Below are 20,441 nucleotides of genomic sequence, written 5' to 3' on the forward strand. Positions count from 1 at the left end.
AAAGCACTGCTTTTACCGTGGCTGCCCCACACAGCACTTGCCACAGAGGAGAAAACAGAACGGCTGCAAACAACTTTCAAAGACTGACACGCTCCTGGCACAGAGGCTTCATTTAGGATGTGGTTTCACGTTGCTGTTCAGCTGCTCTAATGGCCTGATGCTGCTGAAAGGAGGGATCTCTTCCCCAGCTTCCAAGTGATCCACAGTGAGCTGGATCAGGGAGTTAAGCTGGAAGGAAACTCTGGACTGAGAGGGAAGGAATCAAAGACGTATCAGCGCAAAAAGATCAGCGAGAGCACAAGGCTGGGAGCAAAACCCTTCCTTGCAGCACCAGTTTGAGATCAGTTCAGCTACAATGCACGACCTCACTCTAAATTTAGAGAGCTTTCTAACTCCAGAGCTCTATCCCACGTCCATTATCCCTCTCCAAGGCAGGAATGAGCCATTCTATTATAAATGCTTTTATAGCAGCGTCGCGCTCTCCGCCCGACGGGAGCACATATCAATTGTGGAGAAAGTGGTTCAACTTTGGAATGTAGACAAAAACTGAGACAAGGTTAATGGTGGTGAAAGACAGGTTGCCTGGGGAGGGAAATGATCAGAGGTTTCAGAGGAAAGGGGGGGGGGAAAAACCCTACAGACAATTTACCTGTGCTTGGGTCAGCGCTCATTAGTGCTCTGAAGAGAATCACTTCACATGTAATAAATTATGCTGCTCTTGGCTTGTTCCCTTTATTATCCAGCTCAGACAGGAGCCAGGAGCCCTTCACACACACACTGTCTAATGGGAACACTTACTCTGAATAAAATGAACAGAAGGAAAGAGAAAAAATAAAGCTGGGGCCTTCATTTGAGCAAGAAAAACCATCAGGAGACCCAGCAGTGGCATCAGGTTTCAGCACTCGCTCCTCTGTCACTGCATCCACCTTCTCCACAGAAGGGAAAACCTCTCCCAAAACAAATCCAGGCAGAAGATGTGGCTGTTTTCTCCTGTTGATATTTCCATCTACCCCCTGCTGATTTGGGATTTCCAACAGGCTTTTTAAAAGCTTTCCCAGTCGGGCTGTGCTCTGTTCCGAGAAGTTTCTGGAGAGACTGAACCGTGCTCAAGGCTCACAGGTAAAACTTTTAATTTTGGCCATTAGGCAAAGCTCAGTTCAACAGCAAGGAGCCAATTTCTGTCTCAATGGTTTTTTTCCTCTTCTAATCATGGCTTGGAAAAAAAATGCAGCTGTGACACACTTTACTTCTTTAAATATTTACAATTTTTTACTGTCTTGAAATAAATTCCAAGCTCACAGTAATACCCATCGGAGCTGGAAAGGGTGAGATCACTCTTTTCCCACACACCTTTCTGATCTTCTGCTGGTATCACTGATAAAACAACCTAATTATTAAAAAGTGCTTTAGTCTAAAAGTTAAAGGTTGAAAGAATCCACAACTTGCTGAGAGAGAGCAACAAAACCCAACCTTGACCAGAAAGGCTAAAAAAATCCCATTCAGCTCAAATATTTTGTCAATTCTCCCTCCTTTTCGTGCTAAAGCTCCAAAAGGATGAATTTTGCAGCCCAGCAGCAGGCTGACACTTGGCCTTGCTCTTTGGATTCCATCTCAGAGGGAAAAGCACGTGGAAACAAAGCCACACTCGGCTGGTGAACCCAGGAGTATCCGTATAAATGAGCTCCCTGGAGACCTGAGGAAGGCTCCCTTCCCTCCTCAAAGGCATCAGCTCTCTGATGCCTCACAGTGAGCACTCCAGACAGAATTAAAAGGACTCCAAATCTGTCCACAGGGAAAGGCAGCAGCTGGATCAGCAGGATGAAGCAGAGGATCCAGGTGGCTCCACATAGAAAGTAGGGAATAGGGAAGAAGTGCATCCTCCTTTCCTTAGGGGCAGTTTCAGTGCAGCACCATAATCCCCCTCCACCCCTCCCAGCTTCAATCTCTCCTCCCAAAATGCTTTCCTAGAAACTTCCTCACAGGCTATAGCTCAGGTCTTGGAAGATCCATCCTGTCCAAAGAGCAGCCACCCCTGGCTGAGGCACCAGGCAACGACTGATCTCATTCCTGATCCAGCCTGACAGCACCAGCTTCCAAAATCTTCCCCCTCTCTTTTCAATACTAATATGGAAAATAACAATCTGACCCCTCATAGTTTGCTAACAAAGATTCAAGTCCCACTTCCCCAGGGTAGTGGCCACAGTTCCAAGGCTGCCAGAGCTCCAGGAGCGTTTGGACAACGCTCTCAGGGACAGGGTGGGATTGTTGGGGTGTCCTGGGCAGGGCCAGGAGTTGGGACTCCTTATGAGTCCCTTCCAACTCAGGATATTCCTGAATTCCAAGCCTCTGGTAGGTTTTTGTGCAGCACTGTCTAATGCAGGTCCAGGCTGTCCTGTTGGCAGAGGCAGAAGTGAATCCTGTTCTGCCCAGGAGCCTTCCCAGAGAGGCAAAGCTGCACCCCCTGCTCTGGACCTGGAATTCCTCTCCTAAGATTTTCAGCATCATCCCCACAGCGAGATGCCCGTGACTTCCCCATCAGCCTTTCTGCTGCCTGTGGGAGGCACAAATTTTGGCTTGCTTTTGGCTCCTGAGTCACTTTGGAGGTGGGAAGAGAAGAAATAAGTCCCCTGCAGTCACCAGCACCACCAGCTAAAAACACCCAGGGAGCAACAGGTCCGAGAGCCACCAAGCACAGGAAACACGTGACAGAAACACCTCCAGCAGCCAAAGGTTTAATAACCTCGCTATTAATTTTGAGCAAACAACACCACTGATTCCCACTCTACCTTTGAAGAGGAGGAAGGGGTGTGAAGGAGGGAGAAAAGAGCTGTTTAAACAACAACAGCTGTCACATCCATGCCCGTAGGAGGAGTCTCCGGCATCCCGCTCTGGCACCGAGCAAGAGCTTTGCCTTTTCAAGAGGACTTCAGAACCTCAAACACCAACCTTCAGCCATACTTTCTTCCTAATCAGAAACCAATTATCCTGCTGAGTGATGACTGAACAATTCCACAGTGTAAAGCCTTTTCATATCAGGGCCTTCTGCGATCAAGTTGCACTGGAAACTTCCTCGTTCACATAAAAGCCAGGAGGATTTCACTTGTGCTTCCCACAGCTGCTCCCGAGGGCCTCCCTCCGAAGTACCACGTGAAGCCTCAGTGTAGAAAAACCTTCAGTGAGCCAGTTCACTTTTATCCAAACTGAAGTTTCCCTAGTCAAGTTTTTATCAAGTCTGAGGGGATCTAGAAAGCGTTTACATCCGGCTGTCTCTAGATTTTTTTACTCAAGAGAAACAAATCAGTGCCACTGGCACATTGCTCCCAACTTCCCAGCCATTGCCACAGTAATGCAAACCTCCTGGAGAGTCCCTTTAATACCTCTTCAACTGCTCTGAAAGAGCTTTATTTCAGGAAATAATTACTGCAATAGTTTCATATCACAAAGAAGTTTTCATCTGTTCTCAGCCTTTGCACCTTGCAGCACTCTCGTCTCAACAACGTTCCCTTCCCAGGTGTCCAAGTCCAGATACACTTAAAATCCCAGCTGAGAGTGCTCCCAGTACCTGCTCCTGGATAAATGAAGCCAGGAGAGTCATGGAATGGTTTGGGTGGGAAGGGACCTTAAAGATCATCTCATTCCAACCCCCTGCCATGGGCAGGGACACCTCCCACTAGCCCAGGTTGCTCCAAGCCCCGTCCAACCTGGCCTGGGACACTTCCAGGGATCCAGGGGCAGCCACAGCTTCTCTGGGCAACCTGTGCCAGGGCCTCACCAGCCTCCCAGCCAGGAATTCCTTCCCAATCTCCCATCTCTCCCTGCCCTCTGGCAGTGGGAAGCCATTCCCCCTTGTCCTGTCTCTCCATGCCCTTGTCTCAAGTCCCTCTCCAGCTCTCCTGGAGCCCCTTTAGGTTCTGGAAAGTGCTTTACAGCCTCCTCAGAGTCTATCACTACACGCCCTTGAAGTTCCTAAATCAAACCAAAACCTGGCCAGTCCCCAGGGTTACAAACCCCATTCTTGGGACAGAATCTTTGTTATTTAATAATGAAAAAAAAAATAGAAACACCGAGAGAAGAATCATGGAATTGTTACAGTTGGAAAAGACCTCCAAGATCACCAAGTCCAACTGTCAACCCAGCACCCCCACCATGTTCACCACTAAACCATGTCCTCAAGTGCCACATCCACACGTTTTTTGAACATTTCCAGGTGTCTCCACCTGTTCCAACTCCTGACAACCCTTTCCACAGAGAAGTTTTTCCGAATATCCAACCTGAACCTCCTCTGGCACAACTTGAGGCTGTTTCCTCTTGTCCTGCCCCTTGTTCCCTGGGAGAAGGACTGATCCCCACCTCCCTACAACCTCCTGCCAGGGAGCTGTGGAGAGCAGGAGGAGGGATGGAGCATTGCAGCCCTGCCCTAACACTCTGGGACGGATCTCACCTCGAGGTTTTCTCCTCCCTTGAGCTCTTTTCCTCTAACCCCCACGTGATCCAAGAAGAACTGTGAGCAGAAAAGAAATAAACACACAAACAGGGACTTATTGTCCCCAAATACAACCCAGTTCCTGGCAGGGAGGGGAGGAGAACAGGACCTGGGCTGATATTACAGGCTCAGCAAGCAGGAGCCCTCCAGCACATACTGGTGGCTTTGTGATGGTGCCACAAAGGCCGCCTGTTCCAGCTCCTCCACCACAGCATTGTCCCACACAGCCTCCAGTCCCACTTTCAATGGCTGCATTAAATGGAAAAGTCCCCAGCAAGGGCTGGATTCTCCCAGTTCCCCATTTATAGCACAACGTTTCCCCGGTGTGGCTGGATCCCAGCAGGGATCCCGGCGAGGTCTCCAAACCTTCCCTCGCCCCAAGCTTCCCCTGCATGGAGACTCTCTCATCACAAGAGATTTTCCTGGGCAGAGCAAAATTCCAACACACAACTCAGCATTTTACAAGCCCTTTCCACACTGGATGTATTATTCACCCAGTGCACTGAAAAAAAAGAGTAAAATATAAATAAAGAGCTGCAGTGTTCCAGTGCTGTCCAGGAAGAGCTGATCCCTCCTGCAGAGAGATCCGTGTCTGGTGCATTTACACCCTCCAAGGATTGCCTGGCCAAAAATAATGCTGAAACCAACAGGAGAAACAGCCAGTTTGGCTGCTCTCCTCCCAGTCAGATTAGAAATTACTCTTAATTTACTATCTTGCTAAATTCTTATAGTGGGATGTCTGTGGGCTGCTGAGCTGGCTCTGTGCAGCTCCCCAGAAATGTAAAAAGAAGAATGAGAAAGAACCATAAATATATATTTTATATACATATATATCTTTATATATATATATATATATGAAGGCAAGGAAAGAAAAAGCCTCCAGTCTTCACCAACAAGCAGGGGCTGAGACACCCTGAGCAGTGATAGACTTGAAACCATCCTATAATTTCTGGATGTATTTCTCTCCCTCTCTCCTCCTCCTCCTGTTCTCTGTCCAGGAGGACTCCACAGTCCTTGGATTCAGGACTGTGTGAGTGGGGTGACACATCCTGGCAGGTCAGGAGAGGCTTTAGGGAGCTGGTGTTTTATTACCAGTGTCTGGACAAATCTGTGCAGTGAAATGATGGTGCATTTGCTGACACACACCGGGGAGAAAACTGACACCAGAATTTGGTCCTTTGGCTCCTCTGGGCAGAACAGAAGCCACCAAAAAAGCCCAGACAGGTCTGGGTGGCTCTGGGGGTTCTTTGCTTTTAAAGGCAGGAAGGAAGCACTGGGGAAGGCAGCAGAGAGGAAAGAAGAAAAGCCAAGTGGCAGAAAGAGCACTGGAGCTTGAAGACGTGGAAGAAAAAGCCTCAACACTTGGGAAAACTGCTCTGGATGGTCCTTGGAGCTCTGATTCAGCTGAAGGGAGACCCAGGTTTCCCAGGCTGCCCACAGGGCAGGGCTTTAATCAGCCCTGTGGGAGCCCTGACTCACCCCAGGGCAGCACAAAAGCCACAGATGTGAGTCAGGGCAGATGGTGAGAACCACAGGCCTGTCCCAGCCCCAGGCAGGTCAGGCTGCAGAGCTTCCCTGCAGCTGAGACTGCAACCCTGTGAGGTAACAGCTCACTCACGTCACATTCCAGTTCTACTTTTGGGAAGCCACAGCACTGATAAAACAAATATCACTCATGCAAAGCAGAGGGGATGGAGGGCCAGGCCTTGCCCCTGCAGAACCTGTTTGATGACACCGATTTATATTTAACTAAATAAGCCCTAATATCTAACTCTCTCTTTTGATTTCATTTCTTAACCAAGCAGGTTTAACACCCAGAGTGTTTCCTGTCCCCCTTTTAGAAGATGCAGTAGACACCAGCAGCCATTTAGTTCCACAGAATCACTGCAGGATCCAGAGAGACATCCCATATCCTGGCTGACAGCTTCACACAACCTTGTGTGAACAAGGAGCCAGAGCTCCTTGTTGAACACTGTATTGTTCTAGTGATTCAGTGCACTGGAATGTTATCAGCTTCATTCATGGCTTTTCTGATAGAGTTCTTAGATTAGGCACATAAACTTCCACTTTTTAGAGAAAAAAAAAAAATGTCTGTGGCTTATTGTTACGTGGAGCATCAAAATTCCTGGTTTCTTTTCCAGGGTTGTACCTAGAGAGAACTGCAGGAAAAGGGCAGGCCCTCAGAAACCCAAAGGTTCTGTCAGGCTTCTAGTAAGGACATTCAGGAGGAGAAAAAACAAATAAAAGAGATGTGCACCATGACCAAAAGTTACCCATCAAGAGGACAAAATAATAGTGAAGATGGACAAAGACAAGAGGGACCAAAGGCCATGGAGGTCAAAGACTCTGTAGGGACCAGTCAATTAATCAGGACATTTTAGTCTGGAAAAGAGGCCTCTGACAGGGGACATGGGAGGGATTGACAGAATTTTACCAGCAAATGTGCAAACAACAATTCCCCAAGCAGGAGCTCACTGCAGTCAAATGGGCTGGCTTTTGGTGCAGTCACCAAAAGGAAGTGGTTCATCACACAGAGGTGAACTTTGAAATGCCTGGTGACAGGACAGAGCCTGAAAACACACTTGAGACAAACAAATGGATGTGAGATGAAGGACATTCCTACCTGCCATGGTTGGAGACAGGATGGACCTGTGGCCTCCCATGTTCTGAGGTGTTAAAGAAGCTGACAAGAGTCTACAGCATCTTCTGAGAAGAAGAGCAGCAAGAAGCAGGAATTCCACTCCCCCAGTGCCCTGCATCCAAGAAGCAGGAATTCCACCCCTTCACTGCCCAGAGCTCCTGGGAGAACTGCAGGTAGGAGGTACAGGCAGCACAAATCCTCCTTGCCCAATTAACTGCTCTCCCTTATCCTTCTTAACTGCAGTTGTGAGCTGACAGACCACACAGGCCCACGTGGTGCACAGGAAGCACCAGGCCCACGCTCATGTTCACGGGGATGATGCCACATCCTCAGAGGAAGGGGCCTGTGACACGACCCCCCGCAGTTCTTGGCTTTGCTGCCGAGCCAGGAAGCCTCAGGTCGTGTTTGAAGAGGAGTCTCCTGAAAATATTTTTAGATTCCAGTGCCAGCCTGGTTATTCAGATAACCAGAGCCACGGAGTCTTGCACAAAAATGACTTGTTAAGGACTCCCTTGAAACAGGTTGTTTTCCCACTCTGTTCCAACGGCAACCACGGGCTGTTTCCAGCATCTCCTCTGTTCCAGCTCCCTGCCAAGAGCAGCCCTTTGCTCAGCTATCTCCCACTGACCTAAATTCACACAGGCAGCCTTCTTGCTTTAATCACTGTCCTCCACCCTAAAAAGGACTCCAAGCCTGAAATCCTCGTCTCCTACACTCCTTCCCCCAGCCATGGGCCCCCAAACAGCTCCTGAAGGTCAGTGCTGAGCCTGCTGCACACGACGCCAGCGCAATAAATGTCGTGCAGCCCAAATTATGTCCTGGGGGAAGCCTGTGCAGCCTCCTGGCCTTGTGCAGACTGCACAGCTGTCAGGCTTGCAACTCACCACCTTCTCCCTAAGATATGCAAAAGGGAAGGAGAATTCAATGGTATCGATGTTCCAGCTCCTGGAGTCAGCAGATCTGCCTGGGAGCACAGTCTGGGATTAGAGCTGTCGATGAGGATCGCGGCACGGTGGCACAGCTGGTCAATAATAGCATTGTTTGTCCTTCAGGTGACCTCTCTGCTCCTTCCAGGGCTATTATTCACCCTGGAGTTTTTCACAGGAGCGATGGATCAGCTGAGGAGAGTCCCTGCTGCTGTCTTTGGCACAAAATTAGGGAAGACAGGCTGTCCTGAATCCAGAAGTACAACAAGCTACATCCATATGTAACACACCTGAACCAAGGGCATCCTGCACATCACAATGTACTGGTTGGATACAGGAGCAGTGAGGAAGCCACAAATCAGCACACCTCTCTCTCCCCTTCTTTCCCAGAAGCACAGGAATTCTCTGCCCTTTTCCCTGGATATATCCACACCAACCTGATGACACAACCCAGAGTCTCAGAGTGTATTATTTCGTCCTTGATTCTCATTAACAAACACCTTCAATGTCAAAACTCATGATCCCGTGGTATCCTTTGGGAATCACCTGCCAGGGCTGCCACAATGAACTGAACTGAGCAGTGGTCTCAGTCAGTGGGTGCAGCTCCCACGCTCCCCTGCATTTTACACCCAGGAGCAGAGCATCCTCCTGGCTTGCAGACACCTGCAAGGCAATTAACCCTTCCAGTCTGGCACCAGATGGGCCAAGATGTTCTGATTACCCAGCATTTACAACCTGCACATCCGAATATGTTGGCAGACACCTCATAAAGCACAGGCTCGTTACTGCAGCCCATTAACACGCGTGCGAGACATTTTAATGGGCAAGAATCCCCCGTGAAACACTGATTTTCTCCTCCACTTCCAGGGAAAACCTGCCATCCTCACCATGAACTAGGAGACACTTTCCAGGGCTTTTTTTTCCGCCCACCAGTCCGGCCAAGCCTCGTTTGCCTGATTTCACAGCAGCCTTTATGAGTAACCCCGACACGTGCCGGGGCAGGTCCCTCATCCACCCTCCTCGCTCATCCCACACCTCCAACGAGGCTGGAACAGCCTTGGAGACCATTTCCACTCCTGATCCTGCAGCACAGGACACCCTTGGTGTGGATTCCTCACAGCCCTGAGCAGGTCCAAGATATAACTTCACCGCTCAGGCTACTGGAAGTGGGATATGGATACAATTTACCACCTCAGACAAAAGGAGCTGGAGCAACACTTCTCCCAGAACAAGAGTTAAGCCAAGGATGCCTGTATCTCCAAGACAACGCTGTCCAAGCAGGCAGAGTGAATGCTGTGCCCCTCTGGAGGCAGTTTTAGGCCAACATCAGGCACTGCAGAAAGTTTTATTCTTGAAATATTAAGGTACTCACTGTACAGGGTGACCAGCTGGAAAACTGGAATCTGTTCCTCTTCTGTAGCCAGCTCCCTACTCATCTGTCTGGAGCCTGTTAGAGAGGAAAAAGAGTTTTAACTACGGACAAAGCAACAAAAAAAGATTTTGAAGCGTTTTTAAAATTTAGGGGGAAAAAAATTTAAAAAAAAAATCAAGAAGCAGGCCAGGTAAGGAATGCAAAACAGAGAGAAACACACCCCCCCTCAGCTCTGAGGTCAAGAACTGAAAGAGCTCACAAAGCTCACAGCAAGGTCTCTCCAGCAAATGCTGTGATGCTTAAAAACAACCGTGGCACCCGCTGCCTCTGGAGGCTCCCGAGGTCAGCCCTGGCCCAGCCCAGGAGAAAAGCAAGAGATTCATGTGTGAGAGCAGCAGCAAGAGCTCCACAAAGCCAGTTACTACAGAGCCAGTGAATCCCAGCTCCTGGTGGCACATCCTGGTCACCGATGCAGCGCTACATAAATGTTAGTGCAGACATGGGCTGTGATCTGCCAGGCACCACACAAGTTCCCTTTAATAGATTTGTTGTTTCAACACACTTTATCCCCTTAATAAGGAGTCACTGAAGTTGTGCTTAAACCCATTTTGATTAAGGGAAAGATTATCCATAGAATTGCCAGACGTACATGTTGGTTATACATCAAACACAGACCAATTGTGCTTCAGGGAGACATTAAATCCCCGTTCAATTAATAGAGACACCTCTTAAAATGAGCATTAAATAATTCCCTACAATGTAGCCAGACAACTGGCTACTTCAGGAAATTGGAACAGAAATGATTTCCCATCTCCCCACCAACAAAATCCCAATCAAAACTTGCCCTTAAAACAAGAGGTCAGTAGGGAGGGATGGGGGGCAGGAATGTTACTACCTCAGTGCTATTGTGTGCTTATATTAAAGGCTCCTCATCAGAAAATTAAATGAAATAGATGCCTTTCATGTTTATCAATAACAGAGCTAATGGTTTTTATGTAAATGCCACTACTTTCAGCCAGATCTGCAAGAGAGTGAAGCCACAGAGCCCCATCTCCCCTCAAAAGCGACTCCCTTCAGGCAGCCAATCTAAATGCAAATTACAATCAAACCAAGAGTTTTCTGGATGATACTGAACACATAAAACCAGGGACAAAGCAGAGATATTGGAGAACAACCCTCCTCTTCTGGAAAAACCTGCTGATCTCACAACGCTGTTCCATCCTGAACACATAGAAAAATTAAAATATAATTTGGTTCTCATTTACGGTCATATTATTTATTTGTACAGCAAGAGAGAACCACCTTCTTCCCTTCTATTGCCCTGGGTGTTAAAAAAGGAGGAGAATGTTCTTCTACCAAGCTATAGAGAGAATCACCTCTCAGAGATGTTTCAAACTGCCACAGGTTGCCCAGAGAAGCTGTGGTTGCTCCATCCCTGGAAGTGTCCAAGGCCAGGTTGGACAGGGCTTGGAGCAACCTGGGATAATGGAAGGTGTCCCTGCCCATGGCAGGGGGTGGAACTGGATGATTTTTCACGTCCCTTCCAATCCAAACCATTCCATGATTCACCCACAGCAGGAGCAGCCCCTCAGCGAGAACATTAAATCAGAGAGATACTAAAGCCCTAATTGGATTTGGCAGAACAAACAGCACTTCCACATTTTTATGGGGAAATTTCTCCCTCGAATACAGTTGCTGGGGGAAGAAGGTGCTGGTTATTAGGTGGCAGAGATACAAAACTGTTGTCAGCACAAGGAGCACCGTTCCTGCAGCACAAAAGCTTTTTGAAGGACACTTAAATCCGACCCCTACCTGGAGCACGGATCCAGTCAGGACTTTGCCAGCACTGATTCAAACAAGGTACCAATGGCAAATCTGAAAAGAACTAATACTACAGCCACGCTGCCCAGCAAGTAGAATGCACAGAGGAGAAACTAATGATTAAAACAGAGGGCAAAAAAGCTGAAAACCCGACCCTGGCACAAGTCTGCGAGTGAGTCTCAGCAGGGACTTGCTGTAACTACCACAAAACTCCCATCCCCAAGAGGGGCACATGTCCTTGGAGGGATGCAGCTAATTACCACCAGAGCTGTGTACAAGCTCGTTACACGGGTGAGGAGCTGAGCACTTGGTGTGTTTGGAAAGCTACAGGAATATTCATAGAGCAGAACCTCGTTAATTAACATTAATAACCGAGAGCCCACTCGGGCAAACGGCTGGATTTTGGGAATTAGCCAGAGAGGGAACAGGCAGAGCTGGGAAACCACAGGGACAACAGGGCCCAGCAGGCGCCTGGCTCACTCCTTTGGATATCTACAATTAAATAATTTATCCTTGTGCCCCTGTGTCCACGAGGGAATGCGCAGCCTGTAAATAAAGCACCTCCTGTTATGCAAGGCTTTGCTAAGTCTGAAAGTTTGACTGCCCGTGAAAAGAGGTCATTTAATTAAAAACCACAACCTTGACTACCCTCCCTCTCAGAAACTCTTCACGTGGGCCGGCATTTCAGAAAACTCATCCACTTCTTTGCCATCTGTTCTGTCTTACTTCATCGTTAAGCAATTACTCACAGATCTATTGTTTTATACACAAAACACTGGTTTGCAGTCCTTGTTCACAGTTTGGAGTTGCTAAGGCTCCCTTCTCCTGCTTCTCTTCCTTCTCAAGCCCAGTGAGGCAAGTCTTGGTGTCCTCTCCAGCAAAAGGAGACTGGGGTTCCAACTCTGGGTTTGTCACCACACCGACCACGGGATCAACCTGTGAGAAAGGGAAAAGGCCCTTCCAAAACAAGCACGACCTCTCTCCTTTTTTTTTCCAACGCAGACATTTCCCAGCACAATCCCACGAACAGCTGTCCTGGCAGGAGCAGCCAGAAGGAGCGTTCGTGGCAGCTCTGGGAGACCTCTCCACCCGGAGCGGGCGCTGGTGCCACTCGGCCTCCCGGGATTTCCCACCCGGCCACCGCGTGCGAGAGGAGTCTGATTTCACAACCCTGCTCCGACTTCAGCTGTCAAACCGCAGCCACAGCTGCTGCACGAGGCACTTTGCAAACCAGAGCTGTTCCTGCAGGAAAAATATTTCCTCCCCAAACACCCGAAACTGGAGACCGTGCATCCGGTACACCAGTGCCCGACCCCTGGCTATGCCAAGCAACAATATAAAGATTTTCTCCTTTGGGTGGCAAAAAAAAACTTCCAACGCTCACTTCGAAAATTTTGCCACTTTGCCAAAGGAAGGACATTTTTCCATTTGCAAACTGCTCCCTGTCTCCTGTTCTCCCCTGCACAATTCACGATCGCGCTGAACTTACACGATTTTTGTGTTTTTCTCCTCCCCAAAACGCTTTGCATCCTCACACACAGCCTGTGATTCCCCGGCTACAGCACAGCGTTTTCACTTTGCAAGAGTTCAGGTTTAAGCACAGCAAATCGCTCTCTTAAACTGCCTTTTCTTATTTCCCTTTGTGAGAGGCTTCACTCGATGATGGATGTGTAGAAATGCAAAGCAGAAGTCCCCACAAAAAGCAGCCAGGGTGTGAGGTGGTTTTGTCTCATAAAAAAAAAAAAAGAGAGGCAGGGATGACTTACGCCTCATTAAAGAGCTCCAGTCTGCATTTTTATTAGATATATTTAGACACCAACGGGTTTAAAAAAAAAATAAATTAAAAGCAGTTATATTGTTAACATATGGCCCCGGATCAGTCACACGGATACAAAGGAAAACGGGCACAGCAGATCGTCCAAACACAGGCATGGAAATCATTTCAATGGGGCACATGACCTATAAAATTTCAAGCAACACCAAACCACACAAAGGTGTGACTGAATTTACTGCAGAATTACTGCAGGGCTGTGGCTTGTCCCCAGACTGTGCATATCACAGATGCTACTGGAGACACAAAGAGGGAGGAGAGTAATTCCTGCTCGCTCCTAATGAAAAAGTCATGCTGGTTTTATTTTCCAGTGGAGAAAGTGAGGCATGGAAGAGGAGTATTCTGCCTAAATTCATGTGCTGTCACAAATAAAACCAAGACAACATCCCAGCCATCAGCCCCCTCACTACCAAGTGTCTTCTACAACACTTCATCTTCTCCATCCTGCAAGAAACAGGCAGCTCCGAGGCAAAACTTATTTCAAAATCAAATGTAACTCTGGCCTGCACAGAGCACAAATTACTAATGTAAATGATACCTCCTGAGCCTGATGGAACAATAAATGATGGCCAATCACACAGGCACTGAACGAAACAGGGTGGCACGCCCAGAGCAAGCATGTCTTGCAACCACTAAACACACGTTTCTGTGCTGTACGTGGGCACCTACTGCTGTCTGGGATATTTTAACAGCACAAACTGCACTGGGAAAAAAAAACCAACAACAAACAAAACAAAACATCACCACAACACAAAAAAACCCGAGTACATTCCTCCTCATCGAGAGCCAGAACATGGGAAACAAGCAATATAATTATTTCTGCTGGAGAAGGAAAATAAACCCAAGAACACACAAAGGGAGAGAAACAAACCTCCAAAGCTGATTTGTAAAATAGTTCAGGGCTTCTGTGCTGGGCTACGACCTCCCAGCACAAAAAAACTCTACAGATAAGCCAAGCTGAGGGTGGTGAACACCTCAAAGCACCCCCTCCTCTGTCCCCATCCCCACTCCAGCACAGCTTTGGGATGTTTCCCCAGAGCCTGCCGAGTGGGTGCCCTAAATCCTGCACATCCTTCAGCCCGTGGCCACGTTTCCATTTGCCTAAAGTGACCCTTCCTGCTGAGACTCTGGCACAAGAAGCAAAGAGAAACATTTTCCTGCCTTTTGCATCGAGAACAAAATGCTTCAAACCCCACCAGTGACTGCTGGTCCCACCTGCCCAGAGCTGCTCACCCACGAGAGGCAGACCATCCCTCCATCCCAGGAGGATGCATCCAGGGCAGATCCCCCAAATCCTTGAAGGCTGGAAGCAAACAAACCTTCAGCAGGAGCAGGACCGGGCTCCAACCTCACTGTGGTTCCTCCAGAAGCACGGCCGGGACACACTCGCTCTTCACGGACAAGTATAAAAGCACTTTAAGGAGAGCTTTTTTCCCTCCCTTCACTTTGTTTTAAACGGCTGAAGAATTTCCTCTGTGAATGCTCCCAATTGTGGCTCACGCTGAGTTATTTTTAAAAGCACAGAACCAGATTCTCAAGCCCCTGAATGAGGAAATGCAAAGCTTTTATTAAGCCATAATAGCCCAGACAATGGTCACAATTTCCCAAGGGTCTGAACACGGCAGCTGACAATGAGCTTTATTCCTCCACAAAACCCCCTTCACGGGCTCGGAGGGTTTGCTTTGTATGATCCAGGCTCGAGTTTGGGAGTTAAAACTCAAAGCTCTGTGGTCGTTTTCAGTGGGATTTCCTCCACCAGAGCACGTCTGATCAGAGATACCAAAATCACTGGGAAAAGACCCTTTGCACCATCTCATTCCCTCCTCTGCTGGCGCAGTAAAACCCACATTGATACCAGGACTTCATCCTGGCTGGCTGGAGCTTTCCCTTTGTGGATGGATCCCAGCTGACAAACTGGCCAACCTTCCCAGGGTCAGGAGAGAAACAAAGCCCTTCAGATTTCTTCACTGATATTTGAACTATCACACAATGACTCTCCCTAACGTGGTCAGAAACACACTTCAAACCTCAGACCTGCCAGCACGGGGTATAATCAGATCCAGTGCCCACATCAGCTCTTCCTCCTTCCAAGGAGGAGGAAGTTGCAACTACAAGGAGCTGGTACAGTGTCCAAAAGCACCCAGCACCCAAGGTTTGGCCTTGGATAGGCCAATTCCCACTGAGAAATGTGATTCCCATCACACCTGAACCGGCTGCTCTGGCTCTCTTTGCAGGCAGCAAAAGCAGCAGGCACTGCTGGAGCACAGAAAACTGGATTGGTTCAGGATGTCTGCTTAGGACAAGGTGAACTGTGCTGCAAAAATAGTTGGTTTTCACTGCTGATTATAAAGCAGAGAAAGAAAAAAAATGAAACCACTTTGCAAGCAATCAGATCTGTAGAAGTCCCAATGTAAATAAATGTATCCTGCTCTAAATGGTGCCCTTCCCTTAAACAGAAAAGAAGCCACCACCATAAATCCATGAGTTCTTCAGACCAAAACAAGTTTATTTCTACCCTCCTGTCATGTCTGCTCTCCCCTGTCCCACTGAGACAACAAACCTCACAAACAAGAACTGAGCTCAGATTCAATCTCGGCACTTCCCAAACTGGTCTGCCACGCAACCAGGAGACAGACCACAGGAACTCCTCCTCCTTCCAGAGTACCACAGCTTCGAGGGATTGCGAAAACCTCTCCTAATCTGCAGATCTGCCAGTCTGTAACCAAGAGAGTTTATGTGCCCAAAAGGAGGAAACACTTCAAAACCCCTTCACAAACACCTGCTGCTCCCTCGCCACTGAGCCATCCCAGGTGAGATCTGTGTCTCCTGCATCTTCCCCCTCCCACTGCTCACAAGGTACAGGCACTGCAAAACGGTTTTCAAAACTCACTACGGCTTCCTGAAGGACAGAAGGAAAAGGTGTTTAGAGGATTTAATTAAAATCATGCTTCATTCCCTCCCCTTTCCAACCCTGCCTGTAAAATCAGCCGGAATGCAACAGCCTCTTATTACCTTTTGTCTTTTTTACCTAAAACTTCAAGGACTGTTGACCCACTTTAATCCCTTAATTTGGCTTAAAATGCTACTGAAGAGTAATTAATAATCTGCCTGTCTGTAAAACAGCAGTGTCCAGAGAAGTCTGCAGAAATTCGGGATATGTTCAGAAAATGGGTGCACTCAGAAACTGAGGATGCCAAACACCCCCCCCAGATATCGCCACTCAGAGAATTCACAGCAGCACTTTTTGTGCTGCAACATCTGTAAAATCAAAGCACATTATTTTCCACCCTCATAATCAAGAGGTTTGCTAGATTATGCAGAGATCTGTCTGATCATGACAGACAGGGCTGTTGAACCTCCTGCAGCTGCCTGAAACACGCTCCGGTGAAGAACTCACTCGTGACACCCCACAATGAGAGCGGCCCCTCCAGAGCTCACTTCCAATTAGGAAAACTCTCGGTGTGACAGGGAAAGAGCCCCTCAGAGCCAGAGGAGTGGCCACAGGTGACAAATGTGCACAACAGCAGCCTCTGCTTGGCAGAGGAGCTGCAGACTGCAGGCAGGGAGGCTGGAACATCATCAGGAGGACAGACAGCACAGCTTCAAAAGGCAGCTCTGACAGAGAGTCAATTAACAAGCTGCATTTGCAAGGCCAGACTCCAAAATGCTCCTCATCATCCAATCATCCAACCCATGCTTAAAGTCACACCATTATCACACGGAATTGGGTATCAGCTGGCTGAACTAATCCCAGCCAGATGCTAAAACTGCCAGCAAATAGGTCAGTCATGGATCCCACACCATCCAGGGCCCTCCAACGGGGAGCTGTCAAACACCACCACTCCTGCACCCCTGACAAGGCTCTGAGAGGTTCCAGTTGCCAAGGGACACCTCATTCTGTGGTGCAGGGCAAGGGAAGGCACAGCCCACCTCGTTGCCCAGAAGCTTTTCCATTGCTACCTTTCCAAATCATGTTATGCAACAGGTAATATTAACTGGCACACGTGTAGGAGCAAAAATGCCCTTGGGCATTAATAACAGTTCCAGGTTACTATAATAGGAATAGAAATGAGATTGTGGAGATTTTATTGTACAACTCTGCAAATTACTTAAATCAGGCAAAAAGGTACAAGGTTAAATTAAGGCTCCTTTCCTGCTCTGCCTGTGAGAGAACACACAGCAAATTAAATGCAGCTGTTTGCTTTCCGATGCATTATCCCAGTCATTTGTTAACCTATGGAAGATCCAGGAATGCACCTCAAAAAGCATGTGCCAAGGGTAAGTTATTCCAGGGACTTTATGAGACACTGCTCTCCAAAGAGAGTGGTGACAGACTCAGGACTGTATCCTCCACTGCCATCAATGACCTTTACAGTAACACAATAAATATTTCAGCATATAATGAATCTGCTGCATTACATTTGCTCTCCGGGCCACTGAGGATCAGCCAGGAGCAGATCAATTGGAGGCACAAAGCTCCCATAAACCCCAAAGCCACAACGGAGATCTCCCTTCCTGCAGCAAAAACTTGGGGGGGTGGAGAGAAAAAAGGTGTTTTCAGAAAAAAAAAAACCAACTCCTGAGCTCAGCATTTACATCAACTTCCACCAGACTCCCTGTTCCAACAATGAGATCCCTGCAGTCACTCAGGCAGGACTGGCCCTGAAGCTGCATCTTTATTGTCTGGAATCCCAAAATTCCCTTATGCCAGCAACGAACCTCTCAAAAATAATCTCAAAACCCCTCAGGTTTCCCAGGAGTGTGAAGCACAGGCTGCATGTGGAGGCTCTGAAACACGAGGGAAGCTGTGTGTTTTAGCTCCAGTTCTGCCACCAGCTCACTGGGATCACTCCAGACACATCTTTGCAGCTCCCTTTCTGTGCCTGCTTGGAGGTGTCAGGGCTTTGTCATTTTGCAGCAGCACCTCAGGAACACATGGAGTTGTCCACATGTCCTGAGCCCCAGGAAAGGAGATGCCAAAACAGACACCCTTATCCCTGCAGAGGGTGAGCACACGAAGCCAGCAGATACTGTGCCAAAACCTCAACCAGCCAAATTGTCTGTCTTTTTTTTTTTTTGGATCTCATTTTCAACAGATTTAGGAAAATTATCCCAGGGGTATGGCAAGGGACCAGAAGGCAGGAGATCATTTCATGGCATCTGTAACAGCACCCAGTTAACAACAGCTCCTCAATTCTTGTCTTATGACCTCACTCATTAACTAGGAAGAGTTGTTATCACCCTCAAATAATATCTTTACAAACACTCCCCCCTCTATGTCTCCACCAAGTCTTTCCTTAATGCCATATAAGCCTGAGGCTTCTCTTTCCTCTCCTTGAGATGGAGTCAAGGTAAGTTCTTCATTTCCTCTACCATCTGCAATAAAACTGCCTAAACACCCGTGCCAAACAAGCTGGAATTAGACCATTAATTTCAGCTTAGTCAGCTCACCCTACAGACTAAGTCAATATTTGACAGATATTTAGCAAGGACTACAATTTATTTAAATTCAGGATGAGAGTCAGCAGGACACGCTGCTTGGGGGGAAACATGAGATAACCACAGGCTGCTTTAGGCTTCTTTAGGAGACCTCCTAAAGGGGTAGAGGGATAGAGGGACCACTGTCTCCTGAGATCAGCCCTCCAAACCAGGGAGGCTTCCTGAGAAACAACCAGTGAACAACACCGTGAGTGAGAACATGTCAGCTTTCAGAGGGAGGGCTGCTAAGGCAAGCAAACAAAAGGCTCGTTGTGTGCAGCCCACGGCTTCTCAACACGTCCCCATCACTGCTGGGATGGGGCAGGGCAGCCCCATCCCAGCAGCTCCAGCTAAACCCAGTCTCCATGGCCAAACCAGCCCTTCAGAGCAGTCCGTGTTTGCTGGTACCTTCCCAGCTGCTCCAGGGCTGGCACAGACCAGGGAAACTCTGAGGACAATTATTTATGTGCAAACAATGCCAAAGAGGAAGGAGTCAAATCAGCAGAGCGTGAGGAATAGAATCATAATAAATAGATCAAGCACAACTTCACCACAAACTGCAACTCACCCACTGCTCAAGTTTTGAACCACGGGATAAAACAACCCATCGGTTGCAGGGCGGTCCCTGAGCTTCCCACCCCTTACACAATTTTCCTAAGCTCCCAAAATCCAGCTGCCTCAAAGCAGCACATCCCAGCAGGTCTCCATGCCGTGAGTCAGCGCCGTCTCCCACAGATGGGATCTCTCCCCCAGGTGCCTGTTTTCCAGAGCAGCATCTCCAGACCAGGAGCGGCGTCAGCACAACTCGCCCTCGGAGCTTTCTGCCAGCTCGGTTTAGAGGAAGAAAAAACTGCTGAAGCCACCCAGAATGCCAGGTTGGTTGATGACACCCCCCCAAGAAACAGGTTTACCCCAGACTGTGTCAGCTTTTCACACGAAGCTGCTCCAAGTTAGAGGATGGAAGTTTTTTGCTTCTCAGTGTAAAAAGCCGAAGCTGGAAGCGATTCCTTGAAGTGTCACTTCAATCTCTCATGTCACACCTTCCTCCCTCCTCCAGCACCACAGGCAGGTACTAAAGCCTCTGGATCCCTCCAACCCTGCTGCATGTGCTGGTTCATCCTGCTGGCTGGCAAAGCCCTTTGCTTACAAGAGCCCAGGGAAACGGTGCCAAAACTGAAGATTAAATGAATAGGTCAGTGAAAAATCCCAATAAACAGCCCATCCCGGGGAGGAGGGGGAGGAGTGTTGATCCAAATCTCCCTCTTACACAACCAGCCAGAGTCAGTCCCTGCCTGTCAGCAGATCCGAACCTTTACACGGGTCAGAGCTGCCCTGAGCAGAGACAGCCCATAAAAAGCCAAAATTACAAGTGAGAAAACGAAGTATTCCTTGTTTTGGACAGAACTGGCAGGGAGAGGAGAGTTCAAACACCAGTAAACAGTCCACGTGAGGCCAAACCAGCTGCAGAAAGCGGAGCCTCCCACCCAGCAGCGCCCCGGGGACCTTGCAGGGAGTGAATCCTGCCCGAGCAAAGGAAGGTGCAGCAAAGCCACCAGCTCCAAATTCAGAATAAACCCCGTCTTGCAGCGCTGCAGCTCATCAAAGGGCCGGTTTGTGATTTTAATTCAGTCACAAAGTTAAAACTTAAGAACAAAAAGATACATATCGAGGTTTATGGGAGCACAAGGTTTACAGCAAGGTTTTTCCCTCGCCCCTGGACAAAGTCTTTGGCTACGGGAGCTGAAGAAAACCGCGGACACACAAACGTACCCTGCATTTGAAAGCACAAAGAACAAAGCTCTGGTGAATGTGGGAAATTAGAAAGCCTGACAGATTTCACCCTGGTTTATCCCCTGGCAAATTAGCTACTGTTTAAACAAGGAGCTCGG

The 20,441-nt window shown here is 48.3% G+C and overlaps 1 protein-coding gene across 5 annotated transcripts in view; it reads right to left on the reverse strand.

The window, feature by feature from the left end:
- The window catches only part of EXTL3 (exostosin like glycosyltransferase 3), a 134,165-nt gene that overhangs the window by 83,413 nt on the left and 30,311 nt on the right, over window positions 1-20,441 (reverse strand). For 4 of the 5 annotated variants that reach the window (XM_027733464.2, XM_027733465.2, XM_039383369.1 and 1 more), the window contains exon 2: window positions 9,423-9,497. The gene's annotated coding sequence lies outside the window, so the exon portion shown is untranslated. Of the gene's footprint in view, window positions 1-9,422; window positions 9,498-11,992; window positions 12,180-20,441 lie in introns of all 5 variants that reach the window. The other variant, XM_027733463.2, reaches the window with a different exon arrangement.

Source organism: Pipra filicauda, unplaced genomic scaffold (genome assembly GCF_003945595.2).
Source record: "Pipra filicauda isolate LSUMZ 115617 unplaced genomic scaffold, ASM394559v2 scaffold307_size998922_pilon, whole genome shotgun sequence".
Taxonomy (NCBI): domain Eukaryota; kingdom Metazoa; phylum Chordata; class Aves; order Passeriformes; family Pipridae; genus Pipra; species Pipra filicauda.